The sequence below is a fragment of the Puma concolor genome, chromosome A1 (genome assembly GCF_028749965.1).
Source record: "Puma concolor isolate L17-30 chromosome A1, mPumCon1.1.hap2, whole genome shotgun sequence".
NCBI lineage: Eukaryota > Metazoa > Chordata > Mammalia > Carnivora > Felidae > Puma > Puma concolor.
Genome location: NC_141667.1, coordinates 70028477 through 70049987, shown reverse-complemented (window position 1 = coordinate 70049987; position 21511 = coordinate 70028477).

Here is a 21511-nt window from a genome sequence, read left to right as displayed (position 1 = left end):
CAATATCCCTGATGAATATGGATGCAAAAATTCTCAATAAGATACTAGCAAATCGAATTCAACGGCATATAAAAAGAATTATTCACCATGATCAAGTGGGATTCATTCCTGGGATGCAGGGCTGGTTCAACATTCGCAAATCAATCAACGTGATACATCACATTAACAAAAAAAAAGAGAAAAACCATATGATCCTGTCAATCGATGCAGAAAAGGCCTTTGACAAAATCCAGCACCCTTTCTTAATAAAAACCCTTGAGAAAGTCGGGATAGAAGGAACATACTTAAAGATCATAAAAGCCATTTATGAAAAGGCCACAGCTAACATCATCCCCAACGGGGAAAAACTGAGAGCTTTTTCCCTGAGATCAGGAACACGACAGGGATGCCCACTCTCACCGCTGTTGTTTAACATAGTGCTGGAAGTTCTAGCATCAGCAATCAGACAACAAAAGGAAATCAAAGGCATCAAAATTGGCAAAGATGAAGTCAAGCTTTCGCTTTTTGCAGATGACATGATATTATACATGGAAAATCCGATAGACTCCACCAAAAGTCTGCTAGAACTGATACATGAATTCAGCAAAGTTGCAGGATACAAAATCAATGTACAGAAATCAGTTGCATTCTTATACACTAACAATGAAGCAACAGAAAGACAAATCAAGAAACTGATCCCATTCACAATTGCACCAAGAAGCATAAAATACCTAGGAATAAATCTAACCAAAGATGTAAAGGATCTGTATGCTGAAAACTATAGAAAGCTTATGAAGGTAATTGAAGAAGATTTAAAGAAATGGAAAGACATTCCCTGCTCATGGATTGGAAGAATAAATATTGTCAAAATGTCAATACTACCCAAAGCTATCTACACATTCAATGCAATCCCAATCAAAATTGCACCAGCATTCTTCTCGAAACTAGAACAAGCAATCCTAAAATTCATATGGAACCACAAAAGGCCCCGAATAGCCAAAGTAATTTTGAAGAAGAAGACCAAAGCAGGAGGCATCACAATCCCAGACTTTAGCCTCTACTACAAAGCTGTCATCATCAAGACAGCATGGTATTGGCACCAAAACAGACACATAGACCAATGGAATAGAATAGAAACCCCAGAACTAGACCCACAAACGTATGGCCAACTCATCTTTGACAAAGCAGGAAAGAACATCCAATGGAAAAAAGACAGTCTCTTTAACAAATGGTGCTGGGAGAACTGGACAGCAACATGCAGAAGGTTGAAACTAGACCACTTTCTCACACCATTCACAAAAATAAACTCAAAATGGATAAAGGACCTGAATGTGAGACAGGAAACCATCAAAACCTTAGAGGAGAAAGCAGGAAAAGACCTCTCTGACCTCAGCCGTAGCAATCTCTTACTCGACACATCCCCAAAGGCAAGGGAATTAAAAGCAAAAGTGAATTACTGGGACCTTATGAAGATAAAAAGCTTCTGCACAGCAAAGGAAACAACCAACAAAACTAAAAGGCAACCAACGGAATGGGAAAAGATATTTGCAAATGACATATCGGACAAAGGGCTAGTATCCAAAATCTATAAAGAGCTCACCAAACTCCACACCCGAAAAGCAAATAACCCAGTGAAGAAATGGGCAGAAAACATGAATAGACACTTCTCTAAAGAAGACATCCTGATGGCCAACAGGTACATGAAAAGATGTTCAGCGTCGCTCCTTATCAGGGAAATACAAATCAAAACCACACTCAGGTATCCCCTCACGCCAGTCAGAGTGGCCAAAATGAACAAATCAGGAGACTATAGATGCTGGAGAGGATGTGGAGAAACGGGAACCCTCTTGCACTGTTGGTGGGAATGCAAATTGGTGCAGCCGCTCTGGAAAGCAGTGTGGAGGTTCCTCAGAAAATTAAAAATAGACCTACCCTATGACCCAGCAATAGCACTGCTAGGAATTTATCCAAGGGACACAGGAGTACTGATGCATAGGGGCACTTGTACCCCAATGTTCATAGCAGCACTCTCAACAATAGCCAAATTATGGAAAGAGCCTAAATGTCCATCAACTGATGAATGGATAAAGAAATTGTGGTTTATATACACAATGGAATACTACGTGGCAATGAGAAAAAATGAAATATGTCCTTTTGTAGCAACGTGGATGGAACTGGAGATGTGATGCTAAGTGAAATAAGCCAAACAGAGAAAGACAGATACCATATGGTTTCACTCTTATGTGGATCCTGAGAAACTTAACAGGAACCCATGGGGGAGGGGAAGGAAAAAAAAAAAAAAAGAGGTTAGAGTGGGAGAGAGCCAAAGCATAAGAGACTGTTGAGAACTGAGAACAAACTAAGGGTTGATGGGGGGTGGGAGGGAGGAGAGGGTGGTGATGGGTATTGAGGAGGGCACCTTTTGGGATGAGCACTCGGTGTTGTATGGAAACCAATTTGACAATAAATTTCATATATAAATAAAAAAAAAAACACAAAAAAAATAAAAAAAAATAAAAATAAAAATCTCTCTGTATCACTACTTTTTGCCATTTTAATAACTTTGTGTCTTGATGTGGCCCTCCTTGGGTTGATTTTGTTGGAGACGCTCTGTGCCTCCTGATCTAGATTTCTGTTTCCTTCCCCAGATTCAGGACATTTTCAGCTGTTATTTCTTTTTTTTTTTTTTTTTTTAATTTTTTTTTTTTAACGTTTATTTATTTTTGAGACAGAGAGAGGCAGAGCATGAACGGGGGAGGGTCAGAGAGAGGGAGACACAGAATCGGAAGCAGGCTCCAGGCTCTGAGCCATCAGCCCAGAGCCCGACGCGGGGCTCAAACTCATGGACCGTGAGATCGTGACCTGAGCTGAAGTCAGACACTTAACCGACTGAGCCACCCAGGCACCCCTGTTATTTCTTCAAATACGTTTTTTGCCTTTGTTTTCTGTTCCTTCTGGAATCCCTACAATGCAAATGTTATGTTTGGTGATGTTGCTGAGTTCCCTAAGAGAATTTTCATTTATTATTATTTTTTCTCTATCTTGTTCAACTTGATTGCTTTCTGTTATTTTGTCTTCCATTCTTCTGCCTCCGTAGCCTACTATGTATTCCATCTACTGTATTTTTACTTTCAGTTACTGAGTTCTTCGTTTATGATTGGTTCTTTTTTGTGTTTCCTATCTTTTTGCTGGGTGTCACTGAGGCTGTCCATTCTTTTCTCAAGTCCAGTGAGTATCTTTATGACCACTACATTAAATTCTCTGTTAGGCATGTTACTTATCTTCATTTCATTTAGGTCTCTGGCTGTGATTTTTGTCCTGGTCTTTCATTTGGAACCTCATTTTGTCTAAGTCTCTGTGTCTGCTTCTCTGTGTTAGGAAAGTCAGCTACATCTTCTACTCTTGTAAATAGTAGCCTTACGAAGAAGAGGTCCTGTATTGCCCTGCTGTACAATGGTCCCTGTTCACCAGAACCCGGTGCTTCAGGAGTGTCTCCTATGTGGGTTGTGTTTGCCCTGATGTTGTGGCTGAGCCACTTTTGTCTTCATTCCAGTCATCTGCAGTGACTCTTTTTGCCTGTTGTGGCCAGGATTTGGTCTGTGTTTTGTTAGCTGGCCGGTCTGGGGTTGCCTTGGGCTTGAGTGGAGTCAGGCCAGGGGTTTGCCAGAGTTGCCGGAACAATGAACTGCAGAGTACTTTCCTTGTGTTGTCCCCTGAGAAACTTTCATTGGTGGACGGGGCCTGCAGTCAGACCTGATGTGTGTTCCAGCCCACTGCAGGGATTGCAGTTGGACTAATATGTGTGGTTCTCTTCCTCTGTCCCCAGCAGTGAGTTTGGAGTGTGCTGATCCCTGTCAGGGAAGCCTGCACACTGCCAGGCCTGTGGCGCTACTTTGGATGGGTTCCAGCCAATAGTGTATTGGAGAGACAGGTCCCCAGGAGAATGTGGGGGTGTGATACACAGTGCCAACAAGGTCTGTGTTGGTCCAGTGTACTCTCCACAGATAGAGAGTGTTGGTGCTGTGCTGGTTCTTGTAGGTGTCCATGTATTTAGGTTATCCAACTGAGAGGGAAATGGCACCTGCCAGCTCTTTGTTATTGGAGAAGTCTCCCAAAGATTCTTGCCCCTCCAGCAGATGCTCTGAGATTAATAAATAAGTCTCCTTCCTGTATACCTCAAGATTTTTTCCAAATGCCACTTCTATGCATATCTCAGTGGGGTTGTTTGTTGTGCTGTCTCTTAGAGGGTGGGACTCCATTTCCTATAGCCCTGTAGGCTTATCCAGATCTCAGCCTGCTGATTTAAAGTTCCAGGTGTTAAGCCCCACTGATTGTAAGTCCTCTGTTTTTCAAAGCCAAGTGTTATGGGTATCCATCTTCCCCATGTGAGTCCCACATGCCTGGGGTGTCTGCTTTGGGGGTCTGCTCCTTGTTCCTCCCTCCCAGGGACAGTCCTGCCAGTCCATTTGGCTCCCGACCATGTCTTCACCCTTCCTACCTTCTTTTATGTGGCCTCTTCTCTACCTTTAGCTGTGGAGAGTCTGTTCTTTCAGGTTTTTTGGTTCATTTTCTGGGTTATTTACACTGATGTGGGTGTTACCTATTGTATCCATGGGACAAGGTGAGCTTAGAGTCCTCCTACTCTGCCATTTTCCCTGGAAATTCTCAACATTTATTTTAAGTTAGGGGCCCTGGAAAATAGACCCTAACGCAGAGTTCCACTTGCATTGTGTTCACTGAGGGGCGCTCTCAGGAGCAACATTAAGGAGGTACTGAGGAAAGCAGAATTCGGCAGAGGAGATGTGGAAGTGCGATGCAAGTGCAGTAGAGACTTCCACCTACTCCCCAGAGAGCTCTGGAACCCCAAAGGCCTTGCAGAAGTGGCCTAAATTGAGACAAGAGACCTGAGCCTTTATAGCCTCAGATCAACCAATCCCTGGATGTAACCTCTTCCTAGGGAGAAAGTAAAGGCCACCACCTTTAGCTGAGGCTAATTTCCAGGGAAGGACTAATCTATGAGCCCTTGGCTGGCAACACCCCTGGCAGCTGGGGAAGGAGTGTCTCAGGAGATGTGGGTGGCAGCCAACAGCAGTCACTACAGTCCACTTTTTGTGCTACTCAGATCCACATGTTTCATACAAAAATTTCACTCCATCACGGAAAAGCATTTCCAGGATTCTGGTTTGTTATACTCCTGGGGAACTAAAATGAGGAAATGGAGTAGCATAAACTACAGCTTCTTGCTACTGAAGTTTATTGCAGGATGCACTTAATACTCATTTTTTTCTCCCATATTACTCAGTTTAGATTCTCCTCAGCTAGCATCTCTTGCTAGTCTTGGAGGATTATTTGGCCAGATGACTCAAACTCTAATCAGTGAAAAGTTGGAGCCCCTGGTCACCATGCCTTCCTCAGGCCATGTTTGGCTGCATTTATTCATTGACTGATCAAATCAGGCAGGAGAGCAAAAAAAGAAAACAAATCAATCAATCAAACAAACAAACAAACAAACAAACAAAAGGTGCTCCAGGGAGTCACCTGGATGTCCAGGTGTTCTGCTCTTCCTCCACTGTGAAACAGCTCACTTACCTCTTCCTTATGACAAGGGTCAATTCACCCTGACATGGTACTAACTCTTCCTGGCTTATTTTTCTCTTAACACAGGGGACCTGAAGCAATCAGGTGGCAGACATAGCTTGAAGTTTAACATGATCCTTTCTGTGTCTTCTGGTAAAAGTATTTTTTTTCTTGGGAACTAGGACCTGAGACAGATCTTAGAATTGTGGTGAGAAAATACCAGAATTCTCTGAGTGGGTCACTGGGAATAATGTTAAGCATAACTATTGTTTCTGTCTCTTGATTCTTGGACCTATGAATCTCACATATTGGGAACATAGCACTTTGTAATGGTGGTTGATTTAGGGCAAACACTCTGTTCTGGTGGGTGGGTATCACAAGGTATCATAACGAAGATACCACAGCTGTGTATTCAAAAGGCTATGATTTATCATGTTGGGCTGAAATATGTGATAGGATTAGTGGCTTCCATAGTCATGGGCCCCATACCATACTTCTTTTGTTGTAAAACAACATAGGCAGATGCCATGTTATACAAGATCCTGTTTCAGTGAATCATAACTGTGAATCCTCAAATAAGCTAGCTAGCTGAGACCTTGTGGGCAAAAAAAACCCCAAATCTATACCAGAATAAGTGTCAATTTTAGTCAAGAGGACATCCTGCCTCTTTTGACAATCCTACCAAAGTGAAAGAGGTTCAATGCAATAAACTTGCTCTTTGAGGGATTGTACCCTACCAGGGACTCAGCATTGTTTTTGCTTCTGGCACATTGGACATTTGGGAGTGGCAGAAATTAAATAGACCTTTGTGAGTGGGAGTTCCATACATAGCCAACAACCCTGTTACCAAAGTGACCTCATTAATGTATATATTTTACAGGCAGTGAAGTGGCTGGTAATGAGGCAGGTTAAAATCAGCTGGCTAAGTTGTTCTGTCTAGTTCATCAGACAGTCTCTTACATAGTGAGAAAATCTGGTGGCAATTCTCATGCAATATGAATATCTTCGCCATTTGTGCCTATTTCCTTGGGTATCTGTACGTGACTTTTTTCAAACTTCTTTGTCTCAGTCTTCCAATATTTGTCCATCCAGTCCCCATATTAATAAACCAAGCCATTCATCACTGTCAATGAGTTAGTATATATTAGTATATCAGGCTACTTCTGTATCTACATAAAGCTGATAATTACCAGGCTCACTATTTGAAGCCTTGCCCATCAGGCGGCTTTTCTCTCACTACTCTCTTTTAGCAACGGACCACACTAGGCCAATGGTGAAGTGGCTCATTTTTTGGCCTATACCAACATACTCAGGCAAGCTATCCATGAATCATTCTTACATGTTTTTTTTTTTTCTCTCTCCTCTATGAACTGGTCATAAGGACCCCATGCCGCCATGGATGTGAGGAGAGGGACAGAGACAGTGCACCAGTGGTAGGTGTCATAGGGGTTTGTAATACCTATATATGTGGTTAATTTATGCCCTCTGGCCTTGTTCATGCCAGTTCCTAAATGTACCTCTTCCATCTTATGAAGAGTTGCTGTTGTGCCCACCCAAACTTATGACATGATGGATATAAGAGAAATCAGTTCATGATGGTTAGTCTGGCTACACGTTCACCTGTGTTTCCTGATATTGCTCTGCCCCTCCAGGACTGAATAACATAACAGGAACTATTTTCCAAATGCTAAAACCTTGGCATATCCTTTCTCTAAGTTGTGAGTCTGCTACCGAGGCTTTCATAAATTACAAAGGGCATCTCCTTTCATAATAGATACTGCTAATGTCTGGATACTGCCTGGATCTAGCAGGTTGCATAGGCCAGACAGCAGGACTGTTTGCACTGCAGCCAGGAAATACATTAGAAGCCTTTCCCGGCTTGTCCCCTTAAGTTGGGAGCCATCTGTGTCACTAAAAAATGGTCAGAAGGGCACCTGAGTGGCTAAGTCAGTTGTTAATCATCTGACTCTTGATTTCGGCCCAGGTCATGATCTCACAAACTGTGAGATAAAGCCTCGCATTGGGCTCTGCACTGAGCATGGACCCTGCTTGGGAGTCTCTCTCTCTCTGCCCCTCCCCCATTCATGCTAGCATTCTCTCTCTTTCTCAAAATAAATGAACATAAAAAAGGAAACATTTAAAAAATTTTTAAAAATAAAAATGGCCTCACATCCAGAATTTGAGCAAGGAATCATTACTTTTCATTGAGGTGACTGCCTTCAACTTCCTAATCTTTAATTTTTCTTTTCTTTTGAATGCATAAATTAAGTAGTAGACTTGTTGGCTAACATCTGTTTTTCTTCTAGCACTTCCACATTCTATATATCCCTGTGTACCACTCTGGGCATGCCACTCATTTAGACAATTTTATCTCCCTTGCTTCTGATGGTTAAGTGCCATTGCTTGATTTCTAGTATTCTGAGATTCCTTTCATCCGCATTGCTATGAGAAAGTAATAGTTTTTTGTATCATTAGCCCTGACCTACAAAAGAAGGGCAAACTGAATTTCTCATGATTTCCATTCCTTATTATTTTAGTAAACAGGATGGATTATATATATAAAGGACTTGCTTAAAAATTAAATATGGGGAATGAGAAAAAGAGAGGTATAGTGGGTGACTCCTAATTTTAGGCTCAAGCAAGGAGTTATGATGTAACCATTTACTTCTGCCTGGGAAAAAACTACAAGAGTAGCGGGCCTGCTGGAAAGGGAAATTGGATGAGCTTAGAAACTTGTATGTGTGGGATTTATTTCTTGACTTAAAGATAAAACTTTGCATACGAGCCTGCTATATTTCAGCAGCTTATTTTTGGTTTGCTTGGTTACCCTGGTACATGAGGAAAACAATTACCTGCCCTTAATTAGAAGTTACTTACTGAGGCCTGAGTCAGAATCAAGCTAACATCTGGGTTGGGAAAACATGAGGTAAAGGAAGAAGTCAGGATACGTGGCACACCTCCAGTTCTTCCCATTTCTTTCCCATATTCCATATGGCTCTGTTTCTTGGGTTTCTGGAAGCAGCTGCCTTTCAGGATTTGACATCTGCATGGAAAGTCATTTTGAGAAGGAGATGGAAGAAGGTGCCACCATTGCCATTATAAATCACGGATATTCCAGGGAATTAATTAAGACACAGCCCTGAAGAGCATACTCAACTGGAAATGGATCTAATATTATTCCAAGGCTAGAAAACCTGACCTTCTCTGCTTTACTCATTAATGGGGTGGATGGTTCTTCTTACGGCATTGCTACAGCTTCCCTGAAAGAATTAACCATGAGATTCGAATGCTAGTTTGTCAGCAACCTTTCCTCACACCGTGATTATGGGGGAGACTGAGCCAGCTGCCTCATTAAGAGCTTGGCTTTTAGAGCAAATTATGTCAGAGAGCAGTAAATGGTCACACCACTATACAAATGGGAAAATGAGGGAGTGAGGGGAAGTTTTTGATTTTTCTAAATTCATGTTGAAAATGCCCAAAGTGTAAAAGAGGGGTACTGGCTGATCGTGTGACCAATTACATGGAAATCTGCCCTGCGACACAGAAAAATAGAGCAAAGAGATTGACTCTGGCAGCACCTGTGTTCATTGGCATGCTGATAAAATGATGGCAATCGGATTGAAAATAAGATCCTACAGGCAAAAGTGGTTTTTAATGGTCCAGCTTTCCACCTCTGAAAGGTTCATTTTAGCCCATTTATAAAGGATTATATAGGAAAGACCTTTCACTGGAAGCCCTTCTAGTGTCCCTCAGCCTTCCCTCAGATAAATGTTGAGGCAGCTTTCAACTTCTATTTGGGATACACTGAGTTTTTTTTTAAGTTAAAGCTCTCTTTTCTCATTCACTAGAGATTTGGGTCTCAGATATCTTTGATGTTTTGAATTCTCCTACATTAGATGGTTTCTTACATCGTAGGAAGGTACTTTCTAATTTAGAAAAATTTAAATTAGAAAAGATATTCTCCAAAGCAGTCAAACTCACACCTTTAAGTTACCGGAGATGGTAAAAAATGTGCCATTCTCAGATGATAAAGGCCTCAACCAATTCATACACCAGGAACAAGAAAAATAGGTGGCAGCTAAACACTGGGAATAGGGCAATTAGGATTAGAAAAATCTTTCCTCATTGTGCTCTATTTATATTTGTTTTACAAGTCTTGTATTAAATAATTACAGACCAATTGTAGAGAAGTTAGGTCAAGAAATATGTTATTAGAAATGGTTTCTACCTTTGATGGTATGGCAGAGAGGATAATGGTTGCCCAAACATGTCCCCATCCCAATCTCGAGAATCTGAGAATATGCTACTTTACATGGCAAAAGGAATATTACAGATATGATTAGGGTTGAGAACTTTGAGATGGGGATCTTACCCTAGATTATCTGGATGAGTCCAATGTAATCACGTGGGTCTTTAAAGTGGAAACCTTTCTGCCTGGGTCAGAGAGAGTTGTCACCGTAGATTGAAAGGTCAGCGAGATGTACTGTTGCTAACTTTGAAGATGAAAGAAGTGGGGGAGGGGCACTAGTTAAGGAATGCAGGGAGCCTCTAGAATCTAGAAAAGGCAGGGAAATGTATTTTCCCCTAGAGCTTACAGAAGGGACTAGAGGCTTGCAGACACTCAGTGAGACCCATGTTGGATTGCTAACTTCCAGAACTGTAAGGTAATAAATGTGTCTTGTTTAAGCTGCGGAACTTGTGGCAATTTGTTAGAGTGGCAATTTTTAAGAAAAGAATGCAGGATTATATCTTTGATACATTTTACTATAACTCTAAAATCTTTGCATGTGTAAATATCCTCTAATCCTCAAGAGATGAAGTACAAAAGTGTGGGCAGATGGCCATGGGGAAGCCATTTTCTTTTTTAAAACAAATTTTTGTATTTTGCTGTATTTGTGATTTTAGAAATAATTCCTATCCAAAATAGAAATACTGAAAAATGAATAAAAATATAAATTACAAGAGAATATATAGGGCCTTAGAAATTTCAGGTTACCTGGGTGTCTCGGTTAAGGGTCTGACTTTGGTTCAGGTGATGATCTCACGGTTTATGAGTTCAAGCCCCGTGTCAGGCTCTGTGCTGACAGCTCAGAGCTTGGAGCCTGCTTTGGATTCTGTATCTCCCTCTGTCTGTCCCTCCCTCTCTTGTGCTCGCTCACTCACTCTCTCAAAAATAAATAAATAAACATTTTTTAAAAAAGGGATTTCAGCATTCTTTGTCAACTACTATCAGCATATTGTTATAATTCTATTTAAACTCTTAAGTAAATACATATACACATTTGTATATGTACATATATACGCATATAAATATGTGTAAACAGAATATTTGAATTTTATTATATATAAAGAAAAAAACTATTTAGAATCCTTACTCTGCTCCAAGATTGATACATCTAATCAAGTGTAAAGTCTGTTTTACTGAGCCCCTTAATAGATTTGTGAATATACTTGTATACAGTTTTCATAGTCACCAAGCTAGAAATTTGGCAGTCATCTTAGACATCTACTTCTTCCTCATTCCTCCCCCCAGTCCATCTTCAATCTCTGCCAGTGTTATAGGTTTAAGATGTTAAATCTGTTTTTCTTTCCTTCTCTATTACTACCACCCATGTCCAAGCCACCATCATAGTCTACTTGGACTATATCATTAGCCTCCTATGTTGTCTCATTCTGGCTCTCAAAAGCAGATCTTCACATGAATCCAGAATGATGTTTCCAAAATATGTATCAAATATCATCCTAAGTAAATATTTCAATGATTTTCCATTGCCCTTAGGATCAGACCAAAATATCCTGAATTTGACCAAAAATGATCTGTATTGTGTGCCTTCTCCCAGCTTCTCCAATATTTTCTTATGTGGCTGAATGCTTTGGGGATATTTAAAGAAGTTTTGAGATTTGTGTCTGGATCACTGTGTATAGAGAGGAAACAATGCAAGAAAAAGACCCCATGGATTAATTTTAAGAACATTTTCACCAGAGATGCCCCTGCTGAAAATTGAGTTTCATACTATTTATATTTCTCTTAAAAAATTAATTCCAGTATTGTTAACATACAGTGTTACATTAGTTTCACGTGTATAATGCAGTTATTCAACAATTCTGTACATTACTCAGTGCTCATCGTAAGTGTTCTCTTTAATCCCCATCACCTATTTCACTTATCTTCCCACCCACTTCGTTAAGGATGTTTGTTTGTCTCTTTCTTTCTGTTTTGTTTCTTAAATTCCACATATGAGTGAAATCATATGGTATTGGTGTTTCTCAGACTTAATTTCACTTAGTATCATACCCTCTACGTCCATCCATGTTATTGCGAATGGCAAGATTTTATTCTTTTTTTTTTTTTTTATGACTCAGTAACATTCCGGTGTATATATATGCCACATCTTATGTGTTCATCTATTGGTGGACACTTGCATTGCTTCCATATCTTGGCTATTGTAAATAATGCTACAATAAACATAGGGGTTCATATATCTTTTTGAACTAGTGTTTTGGTATTCTTTGGGTAAATGCCCAGTAGTGCCATTACTGATCATAGTGTAGTTCTAGTTACACATTTTTGAGGAATCTCCATGTTTTCCACAGTGGCTATACCAGTTTGCATTCCTCCCAGCAGTGCATGAGAGTTTCTTTTTCTCCACATCCTTGTTACACTTCTTGTTTCTTGTGTTTTTTATCTTGGTCATTCTGACAGGTGGGAAATGATATCTCATTGTGGTTTTGATTTACATTTCCCTATTGATGAATGATATTGAGCATCTTTTTATGGCTTGTTGGCCATCTGGATGTCTTCTTTGGAGAAATGTCTTTCCCTGTCTTCTGCCCATTTTTAAATTGGATTATATGGATTATATGTTTTGGTTTTTTTGTTTGTTTGTTTGTTTGTTTGTTTGTTTGTTTGTTTTTGGTCCTGAGTTGTTAAAGTTCTTTATATATTGTGGATACTACTCTTGAATTTGTCATCTGCAAATATCTTCTCCCATTAAGTAGATTGTCTTTTAGTTTTATTGATCATTTCCCTAGCTATACAGAAGCTTTTCATTTTGATGTAGTCCCAATAGTTAATTTTTTGCTTTTGTTTCCCTTGACTCAGGAGACATACCTAGAAAAATGTTGCTTCAGCTGATGTCAGAGACATTACTCCCTGTGCTCTCTTCTAGGATTTTTATGGCTTCAGGTCTCACATTTAGGTATTTAATCCATTTTGAGTTTATTTCTGTGTTTGGTGTCAGAAAGTGGTGCAGTCTCATTCCTTTGAAAGTAGCCGTCCAGTTTCCCAACACCATTTGTCGAAGAGACTGTCTTTTCCCCATTGCAAATCTTGCCTCCTTAATCAAAGATTATTAACCGTATAATTGTGAGTTCATTTCTGGGCTCTTTATACTGTTCTATTGATCTATGTGTCTATTTTTGTGACAGTACTATATCACTTTGATTACTACAGCTTTGTAGTATATCTTGAAATGTGGAAGTATGAGACAAGACCTCCAGTTTTGTTCTTTCTTGAGATTGCTTTGGCTCTTTAGGGTCTTTGGGGTTACATACAAATTTTAGGATTGCTGGTTCTAGTTCTGTAAAGAATGTTGTTGGTAATTTGATAGTAGCTTTCTTTGAGTAGTGTGGACGTTTTAACAATATTTTTCCTCCCAATCTATGGGCGTGAAATGTCTTTCCATTTGCTTGTGTCATCCTCAGTTTCCTTCATCAGTGTTTTATAGTTTTCAGAGTACAGGTCTTTCACCTCCTTGGTTAAGTTTATTCCTAGGTATTTTAATATTTTTAGTGCAATTGTAATGGGAACTGTTTTGTTCATTTCTCTTTCTTCTGCTTCATTATTATTAGTGTATAGAAATGCAATGAATTTCTGTACATTGATTTTGTATCCTGTGACCTTGCTGAATTCATCACCAGTTCTAGTAGTTTTTTGGTGGAGTCTTTAGGGTTTTCTGTATATCGTATCATGTCATCTGCAAACAGTGAAAGTTTTATGTCTTCTTTACCAATTTGGATACCTTTTGTTTCTTCTTTTTTCTGATTGCTGTGGCTGGGACTTGCAGTACTATGTTGAATAAAAGTGGTAAGAATGGACATCCTTATCTTGTTCCTGACCTGAGGGGAAAAGCTCTCAGTTTTTCACCTTTGAGTATGATATTTGCTGTGGTTTTTTTCATGTAAGGCCTTTATTATGTTGAGGTATGTTCCTATTAAACCTACTTTGCTGAGGATTTTTATCATGAATGGATGTTGTACTTTGTCAAATGCTTTTTTTGCATCTAATGAAAGGATCATATGGTTTTTATCCTTTCTCTTGATGCAATGTATCACATTGATTGATTTGCAATATTGACTCACCCTTACATCCCAGGAATAAGTCCCACTTGATTGTGGTGAATGATTTTTTTTAATATATTGTTGGGTTATGTTGCTAATATTTTGTTGAGAATTGTTGCATCTATGTGTTCCTCAGAGTTTGGGCCTGTAGTTCCCTTTTTTTTTTTTTTTTTTTTTTTTTTTTTTTTTTTTTTTTTGTAGTATCTTTATCTCATTTGGTTATGAGGATAGCGCTGGTCTCATAAAATGAATTTGGAAGATTTTCTTCATCTTCTGTTTTTTGGAATAGTTTGAGAAGAATAGATATTAACTCTTGTTTAAATGTTTGGTAGAGTTCACCTTTGAAACCATGTTCAGTCCAGTCCTAGACTTTTGTATGTCTGTATTTTTCCTTTTTAACTAAAAATTATGTGGTAAATAATTTTCCATGTTATTAGAAGTTTCTCAGATGAAGTAGAACAGAGAAGAAGTGACTTTTGAAGTGGTGTGGTCCAAGGGATCCACCATATAAGAGAGCAAATAATGAGGAATTTGTAGATCTTGTCAGAACAAACCCTAGGATCTGCAGTTGCTGCCGATGGTGGGGTCCATGGTAACTACTTCACCCCCTGGTCCCATGGAAGTGTCTCCTCTTCCTGCCTAAACAAAGTGAAGGAAAATAAACTACCATGTATTAAGAACTTATACTATGCCAAGCACTTACCTGAAGTATACAAGAAATTCTAATCACAGTCATTCTGCAAGAGAGGACGGAAAGTCCATATTTAGCCATTCCTCTGAACAGGAAAATCCATGGAGAAGTCATGGGGCTAGGGAAGATTATTAGGGCAAAGTTCCATGCTCCAGACAGGCAACGTGCCCTTCTGTTTTAGAAACCGATGGAACAAGAAACAAAGGGTGAGAACAAGCACACGTTACTGAGAGTTAGATACTGATGATCTTGTAGCCCATTTTTACATCCCCACTTTTACATCCACTAACATACATCCAGCACATTGACTTGATGTGTTTTTATTATTTCCAAATTTTAATTGGTTTATCCCATCTTGGTCCAGAAATGTTTTAAAATAGACTATAGGCTGTATTTAAAGACTATAAACTACAAAAGAGATACCATTTATTGGAAGAAGGTGAAAAATTGAAAAGAAAAGTGTCAGGGGTCATAAAGTAAACAGAGAACTAAGCAGAGAAAAGTGAAGCTCTTGGACAGTTGTGGATTCAAAAGCACCAAACACTACCAGTGTGCCACTTACAGGCAGTGGTGATTCAAGCCCCGATAAGGGTAGGCTAGTAGGGCTTAGCCATAAGTTGAGGCCTTCATGGCTCATAGACCAAATCTCATCCTGTTTGCTTCTCAAGCATCTTCTAACACTTTCAAAAAATTCATCATACTTATGGTCACCTGTGCAATGTTTATTTTTAGTGTTTAACTGTAAGCTACATAAAAATTTCATCTGGAACGTTTAGTACTATATTCCATCACCTAACACAGAGACTAGCATTTATTAGTTACTCAATATGCTTCTTTTAAAATTAATGAATACTTGATCAAGGCAGAAGAAATCAGACAGAAATATGGGGAGAGTTAAAATGGATTGAACCAGAGCTGGGAATAAAGTTTCTTTTTCGAAAAATGTGACTTTATGGTTTATACTATGCAATCATATGAATGGTGTAATGATATGGAAGCTGAAACAATCTCTTGTTGTTGGATATCATGTTTACCTCCAGTAGCACTCTACTGAATATCTTCATTCACAAATCTTTACCCTCATCACAGCTAGACTGGATTTCTAAAGTGAATTCATTGTATTGAAGGATGTGAACTATTAGACATAAAGTATTGCCTTCTCTCTAAGGAATAATTGCCTTAAAATACTATCTGGAATTTTATATTCCTCTATCTTTTGTTATTCAGTCTCCTCTTTCAGGGATCATTTTAAACTTGTGACTCCCCAAAAACTACTGCATATTTTAAAAGGTACTATGTTCTGACCCTCCCCACTTTTACATCCACTACCATGACATAACTTTGAAGGCAGAATAACTCCTCCTTATCCCTGAGATATTTAATGCCCATTTTCTAATCTCTGGAATCTATGATAATGTTGTGTTGCATGGCAAGGAGGAATTAATGTTATAGATGGAATGAAGGGTACTAATCAGCTGACTTTAAAATAAAGAGATTATCCTGGATAATTTAGAGGGCCTGATGTAATTACAAAGGTCCTTTAAACGCAGAAGAGAAAGGCAAAAGAGTTAGCATCAGAGTGATGTGATCTGAGAAAGACACAGATGGCCATTAATGACTTTGAAGATTGAGAGGAGCCAAGAGCCAAAGAATGCAGGCAGCCTCCAGGAGCTGGGAAAGGCAAGGAAAGAGATATTGGCTTAGCGTCTCTAAAAGGAACCAGTTCTGTTAACACCTTAATTTTTTTCTCACTGAATCCTAACTTCTAGAACTGTAAGATAAATTTGTGTTGTTTTAAGCCACCAAATTGGTGGTAATTTATTATATCAAACACAGGAAGCTAATATAACACTCTTGAGCTTCCAAGGACCCAGCTCTGCCTAGCCTCACCTGTGCCCTCTTTATCTTGGAAAATATCACTTTCCCATTCCGGAAGTAGGTGTTCAGCCAGATGTCCATGCTACTGTACCTTCTGCTTATGGTTGTGCCCCTCATGACACAAAATTTAAAAAAAAAAAAAAAATCCAGAGGAATAGGATTGTCAGTCTAAGTTCAAAACTCCAGTTTGGAATTTATATCCATTGATGTCCAGCATATCAACTGATACTGACAAATATCAAACCTTGGCCACAGCCCTACTTGTTTGGCTCTTGTCCAGAGCTCTACCTCCTTTGATAGATGCTAATCACATATTCTCAAAAGACAAGAATAATCTATTAATACAGTTTCTTAACCTATTTCCAAAGCATGCTCTTTCTTCCTGACAGACTCCAAACTGAAAAATCCTTACACATTTTTAAATACTTACAGCAGCAGACTTGGGTATGGCAGATGACCTTAAACAAGGTGATTGCTTAGCCAATGTTTATTGCACCCTCTCTGTCAACAAATCCCAAAGAGGAGATCAGTCTCTGTGTGAGTCTCACTGGGAAACAGATTATTGTTTTATGGGACTCTTGTTGCAAATCACTGTGAACTCCAACATCAGTCATGGGCTGCAGCTTCAGTGTAGGAATTTAATAAATGAACACAGTCCTTGCCTAAGAGCAATGCTTATGGGTCAGACGCTTAGTCAATGGTGCCAGTGTCAGATCCAGATTCAACTCATGTTTGATGAGTGCCCACAGTGTAACAGACACTGTGCCAGAAGTTTTCCAATTATGTCACTAATTCTCACTAAAGCCCTTATTTTGCAAAGAAGTAAACTGTGACTCAGAAGGGTTAAGCACCTTTCTCCAGCTCACACAAGCTGGTAAGTGACAGAGCCAGTATTTGAACCTCCAGTCTTTTGATATGGATTCAGTGCTCTTTCCACTCTACACAGTCCCTGCCTCACAGCATTTAGACTAGACGTAGGGGAAGCACAGGCATAAGCCAGCTCCCTGCTGCAGTCTGGCCTGATGGCCAGTCCCAGGCTCTGTACAACCCCTCTCTTTCTGTTGACGTACCCTGCTCACAGGCTCCCATTGTGGCTAATACAGAGCAAGAGACTGTTGGTACAAGCCATGGGGAAGACAACACAGCTTTAGCAGCTAGGGACAGAAAGTGTGATGCCAAGGGAAGGAAGAACATATTTTGCAAGGGGAAAACTGATTATCCAAATGCAGCCCCATAGAGGGAATTATGCATTATTTAAATAAATGGGACTAGAATCGTAACACTATGGCACTGGAGAGGACCATAGACATAGGCACTGGAGAGGAACATAGACAGGTCTTTTCCTTACTTCAAAGATGAGGAAACTAGGGGTAGGAAAAATTAAGTTTCAGGGCCAAAATTTTACATGATACAATCATGGAGGTTGCATTAAAGCCTCACAATATAGGACAATGGTTTTTGTTTATACATGATGTTTTCTTTCCTAAAGGACTACAATTTTAAATAATAATACTATATAATTCGGCTGTGTAATGTTCATGTGTTCTTATGAAAAAATGTCATTTCTTTATATAACAATATCCTCTTAAAATGACTAAAAAATGCAATAGAGCTCTAGCAAATTTTGCAGCCGTTTTTTGCAAGACCCCAGAGTAGAATTGTAACAAGCAAACAGACATGATTTATCTGCATGAGTGGAATCCTTTGACTGTGGCTTTTCTTCAAACAAAACAATTAAGGCAAAATAGTGATCATATACTTAAAGGCAGATATATCTTTCACAAAACTATAAACTACCACTGTTAATGATGATGAAATGGCAACTGAAGAAAGCATAAAGATTTTCTTTCTAAAGCAGCAAAATGGCCAATAACTTTATCCCCAATGCCTACATTTGCTATATGTAAGTGAACAATGAGAAGGATAAGCCAGAATAAAAGCAGAACAGGCAACCCTGGAACAGTTTCTAAAGTGACTCAATGCATCTGTACATCCTAAGTTGACTATGAAAATCCCCCACTATGGATTCCATCATTGATCCTGATTAAGAACTCTGATGGCTTTTGATTGGCGGTAGTAAAAATAAAAACTATGAAGAATGAAGAAAAGAACTTTGCGTGGTACTATATTCTATTAAATTGAATTTGATGTAATTGGCTACTGAGTGTCCCTTTGATTTTGATTTATATGCACATTAGAAAACTTCACTTTTTAGGTGTGCTCTATAGAGTTGGTAAAATAGAGTGTTCATGGTAATTTCCCTGAAGCTGGGAGGCAAAAATTTGTTCAGGAATATTAACTCTTATTATACCACTTTATTTTAATGAGAAAATAAATTTTCAACTCCATGTAATGCTGACGTATAGTACTTTATTCTAAATAGATAACTTGCTTTAAGTTTGATGAACATTTGTACTAGAAGAGTACCAGGTTCCAGTTCATTATTAAGTAGTCTTGTTTAGAAAGTTTTGTCTTTGTCATTGCAGGAGCCTAAAGAAATTTTGTTCAGAGGTTGTTTTAATCTAGATAATTTTTAAAATCAGAAGTTCCCAGGATTGCAACATCTTTCACTTTTTATCTGCATGGATAACAGAATTTTCAATTCCTACCCACTTGAATAATTGTCTGCAATTGGAGTGTACAAAGCCCATTCATTAAAAGATAGCATGCTGAATTCTTTGGTTTCGAAATAAACCACCCGATAACTTGATGCAGTGGAGAATTGTTCCCTTTTGGGTGGTCAGCCTAAAATCTATTTTCTTTTGTCTCAATCCACAGGGGACAACAGGCAGTTACTTTCCTCCCAAATCACTTTAATTCTCTCTAGATGAAATAGGCAACAGTATTTGCATTAATTTAATTAATACAGCTACTTACAGATTCTTATTGCCTAGTAAAAGTAGATCAGTCACAAGGAAAACTAATCCCATTCAAAGCCTAGTATATTTTTATCCAGAACTCAATAGAATTTCCCTTTTTATTCTTTTTTTTTTTTAATTTTTTTTTCAACGTTTATTTATTTTTGGGACAGAGAGAGACAGAGCATGAACGGGGGAGGGGCAGAGAGAGAGGGAGACACAGAATCGGAAACAGGCTCCAGGCTCTGAGCCATCAGCCCAGAGCCCCACGCGGGACTCGAACTCACGGACCGCGAGATCGTGACCTGGCTGAAGTCGGACGCTTAACAGACTGCGCCACCCAGGCGCCCCATATTCTTAATGATTCAGTGGTACTCATAACTATATTGCTGACCACAGTGATTGCTGTAGTTGACAGAATGTACATGGATATGCGTGTGTGCGTGCACTGGAATGAAGGTATATGTGTAACCGTACATGCTTGCATACCTGGAAAATGTTAATATAAATTGAAATCTGAACTAGAAGGCATGTTAGGTCTTTTCAAAATGAGTCTTAAGAATTTGGATCCTCAGTAACCTAACTCTTAGAATGGGCATCAGGAGTGATACTGAGAGTTCAAATTTGATTTCAGGTCATTTTGTGAGCTAGTAATTTGTTACTTGAAATTTTCCAAAACTTCGTCACTTTTTTTTTTTTCACAATTCCTTCAACATCCTGGCGAGGCTGCTGTTGTTTTCCATCTCATATAGGAAACAAACTAAATATGGAATGCTGTAAGGATGGAATTATGTTTTTAAAAAAGGAGGGGGAGATGGGAAACGAAGACTCAAGATCTCATTCTGGCAAGTCTTGGAAAAGTCAGGCTGAGCTCTAATTCTGGGTAGAACGAGGACCTACTTGGCAAGGGCCTGTGTTTGTGGTGCCAGCGCAGGAAGGCAAAGTGTGGGAGGAGAGCGCGGACACACTTCTCTGGGGACTTCAGTTCACTTCTTTGATTCTTGCCTTTGGCTGGATCTCTTTGCTTGGCTCAAAAGTTTGTTTTTATTTTGGCACCAGTGACTTCTTAGGGATCTTCAGGAGATTATTCTAAATTTAAGAGTGTAGCTTAAGATGTTTCTACTAAGTTTAGTAGTGAGAAAACACTAAAAATGTCCACAAATAAAACATGGACGAGAAGTGTTCTTCGGTCGTTGGAAAAAAGACAACATATTGTGTTGATATATGTGCATGTATAGTCACTACAGACATTTCTTGCCACACTAACCTCAGGGTAATAGGTTACAAATGATACTCACCCAAAAGACTCTACATCTTTATGGGAGAGTATTGAAGTAAGAAGATTGGAAAGGAAGTATCAGAAAACACTAATAAAAGTAGTCCAAGAAACTACATTATAATGAAAATAAATAAAATCACAGTATTGTGAATTTGCAACATGGTAGGCTAAATAATGGGAATACGTTTCCACTAAAAACATCTAAAATTTTTTTTCTTTCAACGTTTTTTATTTTATTTTTGGGACAGAGAGAGACAGAGCATGAACGGGGGAGGGACAGAGAGAGAGGGAGACACAGAATCGGAAGCAGGCTCCAGGCTCCGAGCCATCAGCCCAGAGCCTGACGCGGGGCTCGAACTCGCGGACCGCGAGATCATGACCTGGCTGAAGTCGGACGCTTAACCGACTGCGCCACCCAGGCGCCCCTCCACTAAAAACATCTAAAATAGCTAAGTTTAATATTGAAACACTAATAAAAATAGTTTAGGTAGTCATATTAATTTCAGACAAAATAGCCTACAATGAAAAATCATTAATAGAGATAGAGTGTCACTTCCTAATGATAATAGATTTAATTCACCAAGAATATATAACAATTTAAAATTTTCATGTACTTATTAATTCATTTTCATATTTTTAAATACTAAAGTGCTAGAACTGCAAGAGAAATATACATGTCCACACTTTGAGGATGTTTTTAACATCCCTCACAGAAACTGAAAGATCAAGCAGACAAAATAAATATGTAAAAATATAGAAAATTCTAACAGCATAACAAAGAAGCTTGAAGTAACAGACACATAAGAACATTTCCACTCAAATGGCAGAGACCTCACTATTTTCAAAAATAGGTGAAAATTGTAAAAATTGGCCACATACTGGGGTCTGTCACTTATTGTCTGTCTGCCC